At 46.9% G+C, this 10693-nt stretch overlaps 1 long non-coding RNA gene across 1 annotated transcript; it reads left to right on the top strand.

Annotated features, from left to right (window-relative positions):
* Nucleotides 1–380: 380 nt before the first annotated feature.
* Nucleotides 381–8265, top strand: LOC132332102 (uncharacterized). Its single transcript, XR_009487797.1, has 2 exons — nucleotides 381–662; nucleotides 2432–8265. It is a non-coding gene; the product is annotated as an uncharacterized LOC132332102 (long non-coding RNA).
* Nucleotides 8266–10693: the final 2428 nt, after the last annotated feature.

Genomic DNA, 10693 nt, shown 5'->3' on the forward strand with positions numbered 1-10693 from the left:
GAACATCAATAGGACATTCACATATGACTTCTGGAGGGCAGACTTTGGCCTATTTAAGAGACTTATTCAGAGATTTCCTTGGGAAGCAGCCCTTAAAAACAAAGGAGTCCATGAAAGGTGGGTGTGTGTTGAGAGTCTTTTGCAGGACAATGGACATATGCAACATATGCACAATCCAGCCTTCATAGAGACTGAGTAAGGTCGCCATGTCCTTGAAGGACACGAAAGGAGAAGAACACGCTCAGAAGCAGACACTTCAGGATGCAAAGGCAGACAAGAAAACCGCAGCGAGACGCATGAAGAGGGAAAACTAACTAAAATTAACTGAAATATTAAAATGCATGCGTAAAAAGGATTTAACCAATCATGTATCAGCTTGAGGCATGAACAATAGAGAATAGTATAAAAATGGCTTGCTTTTTGTAATAAATTGGTTTCACTTGATCATACTGATCATGGCGCGATGTCCCCTTACTGATCCTCCGCACATTTTGGTGCCCGAACGAGGGACCCGGAGACGGCTATTTCACGGTGGTGAGAGGTACAGTGACAGCCTTCGGGAGGTGGAGAAGCCGGTCGAAAGTATCCTCACTGCCCCGGCAAGAAGAAAAGGTGAATAAAGGAGCTCCAAATTGAAGAAGAAGTGATCTCACCCTGATCAGGTGAGCGGCTGGGGAGGAATGGGGTTGGACCATGACAGAGATGGGGTTCAGAAACACCTCCAACATATCCTCTTTGAGAGAGGGCAGAAATATGATGCTTCCACTCTGAAGGGACTTATTTACTGGGCATGGGAACAAAACCTCATACCAGGAGCTCAGGTCGCTTTTGAGGTATCGACCTGGGAAGCCGTGGGCAGTGTGTTGTGGGACTGTATTGCTTCAGGAGGACGTGAGGCTAAAGAGACATCTAAATATGCTACCCTGTGGGAAAACATTGTAGAGGTATTACAGGCAATGAAGGCGGAAAAGAAAGCAGCTGCAGCAGCTTGCGTTGCTTTTTCCCCAAGCCCCGACCCTGAGCCACAGGCATTTCCTGCTAGCAAGTTATTTCCTACTACATTAGACATTCCTTCGTGCTGCCCAGGACCCTCTAGCCCACTTCCACTAACTAAAGAGGAACTCAAAATCTCAGGACCCTCAGATGAGAAAGAGTCAGGAAGCAGCCTCCCTCGGAGGCTCCAGCTGCCAGCCCGAGAATAAACGTACTCAGGAAAAGGGGGCAGCTGGTGGTGAAGTTTAAGAAATAATGTATTCATCACCTGAAGATGAGGCTAAAGAAGAAAAGACAGATTGACAATCTGCCTAGGTTGAAGAGGAATTAAAAGCTTTGGTAGAAAATTTGCAGAAGTTTGTAATTCAACAAAGTGATCTAGTTGCTCCCCAAAAGGACTATTCTTTTGAAAGGAGGGAGCTGCCAGCTATTTTGAGCTCTGAGAGGGCTCTCGAGGAGCAGAGGGGGAGGCAGATACCCCCCTCGACCACGGAAGTTTGGGAGTTAGAGCTAGATCCCGAAATAGAAACAGCACAAAAAAGAAAGTGGAAAGGTGTTATTACTGAAGCAATAATTGAGGGGACATTCTCCCCTAGTACTATAGAAGCTTTCCCTGTGGTCACCCAAGCTGCAGGGCGAGGATGGGAGCCATTTGATTGGAAGACATTAGAAAAATTGAAAAGCGCCGTTATACAATATGGCTTGAAAGCTCAATTAGCACAATCGTTATTGCAATTCATTTTTACAGCAGATACCTTTATTCCCGCTGATGTTCAAACTTCGGTTAGATTTATTATGCCCCCTCATCAGCAGATTCAGTATTATAAGAATTGGGAAGGCACATGTAAAAAAGAGGAAGCAAGACCTCAGGCTCAGGGGGACCCATTGTTTGGAATTACAGCACGACAGCTATTAGGAGAAGGTCCCTGGTCCACAGCAACTGCCCAAGCCCAAAGTATCAATGAAGTTTTGCATTTAAGCCAACAACTTGCACACTTCAATCCTTGCATTGCCTGATGGGCTGCATGTTCAGGCTTTTACGCAGATATGTCAAGGGGGAAATGAGGACTTTGATAAATTCGTAGACCACTTGCATAGGGCTATTTATGATCACCCCAATTTGGATCCGGAAACAAAGCAGAAGCTGTTTAAGATGCTTGCCTTTGATAATGCTAACGATAAGACTCGGCGGATTTTAGGCACGTTGCAAAAGGGAGCAGAAGTTGTTGATTTGCTAGAATTAATGACTAGAACCACAGAGAGACCAAAGGCTGCCTATGTGGCTGCTGCAGTACAAGGCGCTGTAAAGCCACTACTTTCAAAATCAGAAAAGAAGGCAGAAGGGAAAAACGTCAAATGTTTTGGGTGTGGGAAGGTCGGACATGTACAGAGTCAATGTTGATCTGTGCCAATAAGGAAATTTTGCTCCATCTGCAAGAAGGATAATCACCACCCAAGAGACTGTAGGTTCCAGGGAAACGGACCACGGAGAGCGGCCCCACGCACAAAGACACAAGCTCAGGGAGCTGCATGGGTGGCTCAGCCCCCTCTGGAGGACTTTACTCACTCCAATCCGCAACTCCTGGAAGCGCCGGAATGGACCTGGAAACCACAGTAGACATTACCATCGCTGACTCTGCAGTACATCTGGTAGAGACTAATGTAAAGGGACCTCTGGGGGATGGGCTTAGTGCTTTTCTGTTAGGAAGATCATCTGCTAGCTAAAGGGGACTGGATGTAATTCCTGGGGTTATTGATCAGACTATCAAGGGGTTATCAAAATTATGGCTAGGACATTTTTTCCTCCTGTATCTATCCCTAAAGGATCACAAATTGCTCAACTTGTTCCTTTTAAGTCTTGTGTTCCCTGTAAAGGATTGAAGGAGTGGGGAACAGGCGGTTTTGATTCCACAGGTAACCCAGAAGTGTATTGGGCAATGGACATTACAAGAGGTAAACCAGATAAGCTGGTAACCCTGATAAGTCTCAATGGTAATTCTATCACCAAGAAACTGACAATTGATACTGGAGCAGATGTAACAATCATTTCAAGCACTATATGGCCCAAAAATTGGCCAGTGGTTAATCCTGTTTTGGGAATTGCAGGGATTGGTGGACCCAAGCCATTAAATTAAGCAGGGAGGTAACTACCTTTCCCAGATGGAGTGAACGTAACAACAAGACCCTATGTCATGCAGACTCCCGGAAATTTGCTAGGTTTAATAGGCGGGGATTTGTTAAGACAACAGAAGGGCACAATTGTTACACAGCCTTTTTAAGAGTGGCCACTGAGGGGCAGCCAATCCTCAAAATTAGCCGGACTACCAATACCCCTATATGGATTGATCAGTGGCTGCTGTCAAAGGAAAAGCTGCTCAAGGTTCAAGAGTTGGTTCAAGAACAACTTGAGGCTGGTCATATAAGACCATCAGCTAGCCCATGGAACAAGCCTATTTCTACAATTCCAAAAAAGAGTGGGGAATGGAGGTTGTTGCACGATCTTAGAGCAGTCAACGCAGTAATGCAGAGTATGGGAGCATTACAACCTGGACTCCCATCCCCTGTTTTGTTACCTGAGTCCTGGGGTTTACTGATTATTGATCTCAAAGACTGTTTCTTCACTATTTCACTACACCCTGAAGACATCAGTCATTTTGCTTTCTCAATCCCTCCATCAACAAAGAAAACCCTACAAGAGATATGAGTGGAAATTTTTGCCACAAAGGATGCGTAACTCGCCCACTATGTGCCAGGTTTACGTAGCCTGGGCATTAGAGCCAGTCGGGCAGCAATTTCCTAACTGTGTCATATATCATTACATGGATGATATCTTGGTGGCAGGACAGCAATTGGACTTTGAAAATGTTTTAGCAAGCATGACAACTATTCTAGAACAGAGAGGGTTGAGAATTGCCCCTAAAAAAAGTACAGCGTTCAGCTCCATGGAAGTATCTTGGGTGGCACATTGATCAAGCTGTAGTGAAACCTCAGAAGATTACCATTACTACCGAGATAAAAAACTGTACATGATGTTCAAAAATTAGTAGGAGATATACAATGGATTAGAACTATTTGTGGAATAACTAATGAAGAACTTGAACCATTAATACAGCTGCTAGGTACCTCATCCCGGGCAGACGAGCGCCGATCACTGGACAGGACGCAACAACAGGCCTTGGAACATATAGCCTCAAAGGTTGCCACAGCACATGCACATCACCTGATGGCAGGTGTCCCCGTTCAACTGATGATCATCAAACGCAGCAAGGAGGGTGACCAGTATGCCAAACATCCTTTTGCATTAATTTGTCAATGGACAGAGACTCAGGCTAATCCTTTAACCATTCTGGAGTGGGTATTTTTACCTGTGCGACAGCCTAGAACCATTACCACTCACCTAGAACTATTTGCTCAATTAATCGTGAAAGGCAGAGGGAGGATACTAGAAATTTGGGGACAGGAACCGTACGCAATTGCAGTACCTCTAGCCAATGGGTATTTAGAATGAGGAATTAGGCATTCTGTTCCTTTACAAACAGCCCTTACTGATTACGGTGGAAAAGTTCACAATACCTATCTGTGGCATCGTGTGTTGTCCTTGTTAGAGCAGCAGCGGCTGGAGGACAGACCATGGAGATACGAGTCTCCAGTACTAGGACTAACAATTTTTACAGACGCAGGCAAACGGTCTAAAAGGGCTGCTTGTACGTGGCAGCAAAAGGGTTCATGGAATCAGTATATAATTCCTGGGGAGATAGGAGATACATTGCAAACCTTGGAGTTGAAGGCAGTAATTTGGGCCTTTGAGAATTGGAACCATCAGGTTGTTAACATTGTTTCTGATTCACTTCAGGTGGTTGGCTGTGTACAACGCCTCAAAAGGGCAGTAGTTAAGGAAGTTAATAACAAACATTTGTATTCACTTTTAAGCCGACTACTGAGAAATCTGAACCGACGCCAACAGGAGTATTTCATTACTCACGTTCGCAGTCATCAAAATCTCCCTGGTCTGTCTGAAGGTAATGCTCGAGCTGATCGGTTGGTAGCTGCTGTCTGGCCAATGCCAACCTCTGATAAATTTCAACAAGCAAAAAATTCTCATGCTTTTTTACATCAATCTGCAAAGATGTTGGCTAAACAATTTGGTATCCCTCTTACTGATGCCACTGGCATTGTATGATCCTCTCCAGATTGTCAAAGGGATGGCATTGGCTTAGGCACCGGTGTTAACCCAAGAGGTACCCAACCTTTGCAATTATGGCAAATGGATGTAACACACGAAGCAGAATTTGGCCAGAAGAAGTTTGTACATGTTTGCATTGATACTCTTGTGTTATATGGGCTACCCCTTCAACAGGTGAGACAGCACGTCACGTTGAGAAACATTTGAACAATTGCTTTGCAGTGTTGGGAGTCCCTTTAGCCATCAAGATGGATAATGGCCCTGCTTATTGATCTTTAAAGTTTCAATGTTTCTGTAATTTATGGGGTATTCAACATGATACCGGTATTCCACACAACTCTACAGGTCAGGGAATTATTGAGCGAGCCCATCAGATGTTCGAGGGCATGCTGCAAAAATAAAAAGGGGGAATGGTAGGGGTATCCCCGGAAGAATAGACAGCTAAGGCTCTCTTTGTGCTTAATTATCTCAGAACAACAGGAGATAGGGATGAACCTCTTCCCATTCTTGTGCATCATGCCCTCATGCATAGGCCAAGTGAGGAATTACCTGACAGTATTCAAGTCATGTTTAAAAGCCCGGAAACCGGGATGTGGGAAGGGCCAGCAGCAATGAAATTAATGGGAAGAGGTTACATGCGCTTACTTACAGATAAAGGAATTCGCTGGTTCCGGCCAAGTAGGTGAAACCTCACCTAAAGTCACACCTGCCAGCTCTGTCCAGAAGCAGAACGTCGGCGACAGCACCAACTCCAGACGCAGCTGAACCTGATGCTCCAGCACCTGAGGGTTGAACAATGGCTGAACTTTTTTTCCACAGCTATTAACAGATGTGGGCCAACTAGCTGGATCTGGGGTTACAGTAACCAGTAACGACAGCCTACCACCATTTCCAATACGGGTCTTAAATCAAATTGAATGAGCTTCTTCTGTTCATGGCTATTTTTGCAAACCATGGATCAGGGTCCAGTGTGTTAAGTGCAAACTGAAGTGAAGGCGATAAGTCCGTCAGGAAAAAAAATCTTTATACCTCACAGGAAAAAGCAAAAATTTAGCTCTATTAATTTAGATTTAATAGATGTTTTAGTGTACTTAATATGCCTACTTTTGAGCGTGCGTTAGAAATATTTTTAGGGCCTAGTCATAGAAGACAACCTCCCCCTGAACCCCTTAGAGGGATATTTTTAGAACGTTGGAATTTTAGCCAGGATTGAAACATGGGATCAGCAAAGTTTGCTTTGGATTCAATTACAATTGGCAAAACAGGCAATAGCAAATCAAATTGTATTGCAAATTCAGATTACAGCTGCAGAGTGTAGGAGAGGAATAGCAGTGCCACAACAGCATCACGTTTCTGACAGTCAGTGGGACGACGCCAAAGAATATTGGCTAAAGCGTAGACGTGATCGGCAAAGCTGGCGACAATGGCAATTGTCCCGCAACTAATATTGATGATAATCATTACAGTAATAGGAAAAACGCAGGGCTTGCATAACACTGATCAGCGAACAAACATGTGGGTTACATGGGCTAATCAAACAGGGCAAGAATCAATTTGCTTATCATTGGCTACACCTTCTGATCCTTTTTGTACTTGTTTAATTGGAGTTCCATTAGATTCTATGGAAGAATTTGGACCTTGGACTAAGGCCACAGTGCACAAAAATTTAAATGATGCTTGGTTACGTTGGTGCACAGTCCAAAGGTGGAATATCCAGGGCGGACCAACCTCTGCAAATTGGTGTGACGCTTATGGGACTTCAGTGAACCCCCTGGGAGCAGAAGCTTTTACAATTGCCCAGGGATTGGATATCACTGGCACGGAGCCACAGGAGCTAGACATCCCGGGTTCTATGCCAGGCAATTACTGTTTATTTTTTGGGTATTATTCCGTAGGCTCAGATTTGTTTAGCATAAAAGAGGGATGACCAAAAAATGATAGCACTTGGATATCCCCTGGCTCCTCATGGTACTACAATACCACAGATTATTGTAACAATTGTATAAGGCCTTTACCAACAGAGCAAGGTGCAGCTAAAATGCTACCTCCTGGGGTTCTCCTCATTTGTGGGGAGAGAGCCTGGCCTGCGGTGCCCCAGAAAGCGTTGGGAGGACCATGTTATTTCGGCAAACTAACATTATTTGCTCCTAACATCCATCAGGTATTTAACATCAGTCACAAGTCCCAGTGGTCAAGACGTAGTGTGCATCAGTTGGGCCCTGAACGTAGAGATGAGGTACAATTGTGGGACTCACCATCAGTTATATTGGCATCATTTTTCACACCAGGAGTAGCCTCCGCACATGCCCTGACACAATTAAGGCGGCTAGCGTGTTGGGCAGGGAAAAAATTAACATCACATCCACAGTGTTAGATGAACTCACCACTGATGTACGTAGCATACACCATGCTGTGTTACAAAACAGGGCTGCCATAGATTTTCTATTGCTAGCACAAGGGCACGGGTGTGAAGATTTTGAAGGGGTGTGTTGCATGAATCTCTCTGATCACTCTGAATCAATTCACAAGAAACTTTCGCAAAACATCAAGAAACTTACGGTTGTTAATAACACTGTTGATGAGTGGTTAAAATCTTGGGACATTACAGGTTGGCTTAAAGACTTAGATAGCTTTGGCGTTATGGTTTTTTGCATCATTTTAGTAATTTTGCTTATTGTACCCTGCTTATTACAGTGAGTGCAGAGAATAACTGAACGTGCTATTAATTCAGTCTGGCTTGTGCAAAAACAGGACAGGGGAACTGTTGAGAGTTTTTTGCAGGACAATGGACATATGCAACATATGCACAATCCAGCCTTCATAGAGACTGAGTAAGGTCGCCATGTCCTTGAAGGACACGAAAGGAGAAGAACACGCTCAGAAGCAGACACTTCAGGATGCAAAGGCAGACAAGAAAACCGCAGCGAGACGCATGAAGAGGGAAGACTAACTAAAATTAACTGAAATATTAAAATGCGTGCGTAAAAAGGATTTAACCAATCATGTATCAGCTTGAGGCGTGAACAATAGAGAATAGTATAAAAATGGCTTGCTTTTTGTAATAAATTGGCTTCACTTGATCATACTGATCACGGCGCGATGTCCCCTTACTGATCCTCCGCAGGTGTGCTTCAAAACAGAGATCCTGAGGGCACGGGAACAGACTGGTGGATGAGGGAAAGGCTGTGGATGTGTCTGTTTGGACTCCAGCAAGGCCTTTGGCACTGTGTCCCACAGCACGCTCCTGGAAAAAGCTGCAGCCCAGGCCTGGGACAGGAGCACTCTGGGCTGGGTTCAGAACTGGCTGGCTGGCCGGCCCAGAGAGTGCTGGTGAGCGGTGCTGCATCCAGCTGGCAGCCAGGGGTGTCCCTCAGGGCTCTGTGCTGGGGCCAGCTCTGTTCAATGGTTTTATTGACAACATGGATGAGGGGATTGAGCCTTTCATTAGTAAATCTGCAGACCACACTAAGCGGGGAGCATGTGTCCATCTCTTGGAAGGTAGGAGGGCTCTGCAGGGAGACCCTAAATGGTTGGAGGGATGGGCAGAGTCCAATGAAATGAAGTTTATTAGGTCCAAGTGTCTAGTCTTCATTTTGGCCACAATAACCCCCTGCAATGCTCTGGGCTGGGGACGGTGAGGCTGAACAGTGCCCAGGCACAAAGGGACCTGGGGGTGCTGGTGACAGCCGGCTGGACATGAACCGGACGTGTGCCCTGGTGGCCAAGAGGGCCAAGGGCTCCTGGCCTTGATCAGGAATGGTGTGGCCAGCAGGAGAAGGGAGGTCATTCTTCCCCTGTATTTGGCACTGGTGAGGCCTCACCTCGAGTGCTGTGTCCAGTTCTGGCCCCTCAGTTTGGGAAGGAGGTTGGGACAATTGAGCACATCCAGAGGAGGCAACGAGGCTGCTGAGGGGCTTGGAACACAAACCCTGTGAGGAACCACTGAGGGAGCTGGGGTTGTTAGCCTGGAGAAAAGGAGGCTCAGAGGTGAGCTTGTCACTCTACAACTTCCTGAAAGGTGGCTGTGCTCCAGTGGAGTTGGTCTCTTTCTCCAGGCAGCAACTGACAGAACAAGAGGACACGGTCTCCAGCCATGCCAAGGGAAATGTAGGTTGGATATTAGGAAAAAGTTTTTCACAGAAAGATTAATAAGCTTCTGGAATGGCCTGCCCAGGGAAGTGGTGGAGTCACCATCCCTGGATGTGTTTAAAAAAAGACTGGAGGTGACACTTGGTGCCATGGTTTAGCTGAGGTGTGGGGACATGGGTTGGACTTGATGATCTTCAAGGTCTATTCAAACCTAGTCATTCTGTGAATTCTGTGAATTCTGAGCATCCCCAGGGACACAGCCTGACCAGCAATGTCATCAGGCCACAAATAAGATTTACTGAGCAATGGGCCTGTGATACATAAAAACAACCATGGTAGTCCATTTGTACAGATGGGAGTGTACTCTGGGAGTACAGCTAAAGCCATGAGGTCACGGCACGCCATGAGGTCACAGAGGTCCCAGAACCCTGTGATTGCACAGCAGCACAAGGACCCAGCAGTCAGTCCCTGAGCACAACTGTTGCGGCAGCAGCGGCGGTGGCAGCAGTGGTGCTGACATTGGGACAGCGGTGTCAGGACAGCGGTGGCAGCAAGAGCTGCGGGACTGGCAGAGGGCAAGGCACCATGGCCCTTGCTCTGCGCCTCTTCCTGCTGCTCCTCCTGGCCGTGGCCCTGCCTGCCAGGGCTGCCCAGGCTGCTCCGCTGAGAGCACGTGGAGCAGGTGAGCCGGCAGCCTGGCTCCCCTTTCCTGGAACTGCTCTCCAGGTTCCCTGGAAAGCGCTGGGCATGGTTTTCCCCAGGCCTTTAGGGAGGGTTTCCTCCAGGGGAGGGAGAGAGCCCCCACGGGCTCTGGGCAGCGCCTGTTTCCTCTCCAGGGATATGTCACAGGGTATGGAAAGAGGGTGGACAGTGACCTAGAGCCAGCCCAGAGCTCCCCAGGCCCCTGTGCAGTTTGGCCTTGTCCATTCACATCTCGCTCCCACAGCCTTACCCAGCCCCCTTGCAGTGCCCAGTTCCCTAAGGGAGAGGGGGATCCCAGCACACCATGGAAACGGGTCTGATCTCTGCTTCCGTCTAGATTTGGATCATGACTTGGATTATTTGGAAATGCTGGTGAATGACACTTTGAAAACCTTGCCAGATGCTGGAGGCAAGCTCACAATGTACATTTCCTGAGAAAATAATCAGTGTCAATCTTAAAAGACTCTCTTTTACCATTTCTCTTAAGTTCCACTGAAGGTTGATGGATTCAGGAAAGCTTGCACTGCTCCCTTCTCATGCCCTGAGGGATCCCACAGGATGGCTTTCAGCGGGAGGAAGGAACATTTAGCTGTCCATCTTCCTCCCATGTGCAATGCCAGTGTGCCCTTCCGTGTGCTCTGTGCAGCCATGGAGAAGAGCAGAGAGGGAAGGGGCCGGGCCCTGGGCTGTGCCCCGGGGCTGAGCCTTGCCTGCAGCCTGAGGGTC

Source organism: Haemorhous mexicanus, chromosome 11 (assembly GCF_027477595.1).
Source record: "Haemorhous mexicanus isolate bHaeMex1 chromosome 11, bHaeMex1.pri, whole genome shotgun sequence".
Lineage (NCBI taxonomy): Eukaryota > Metazoa > Chordata > Aves > Passeriformes > Fringillidae > Haemorhous > Haemorhous mexicanus.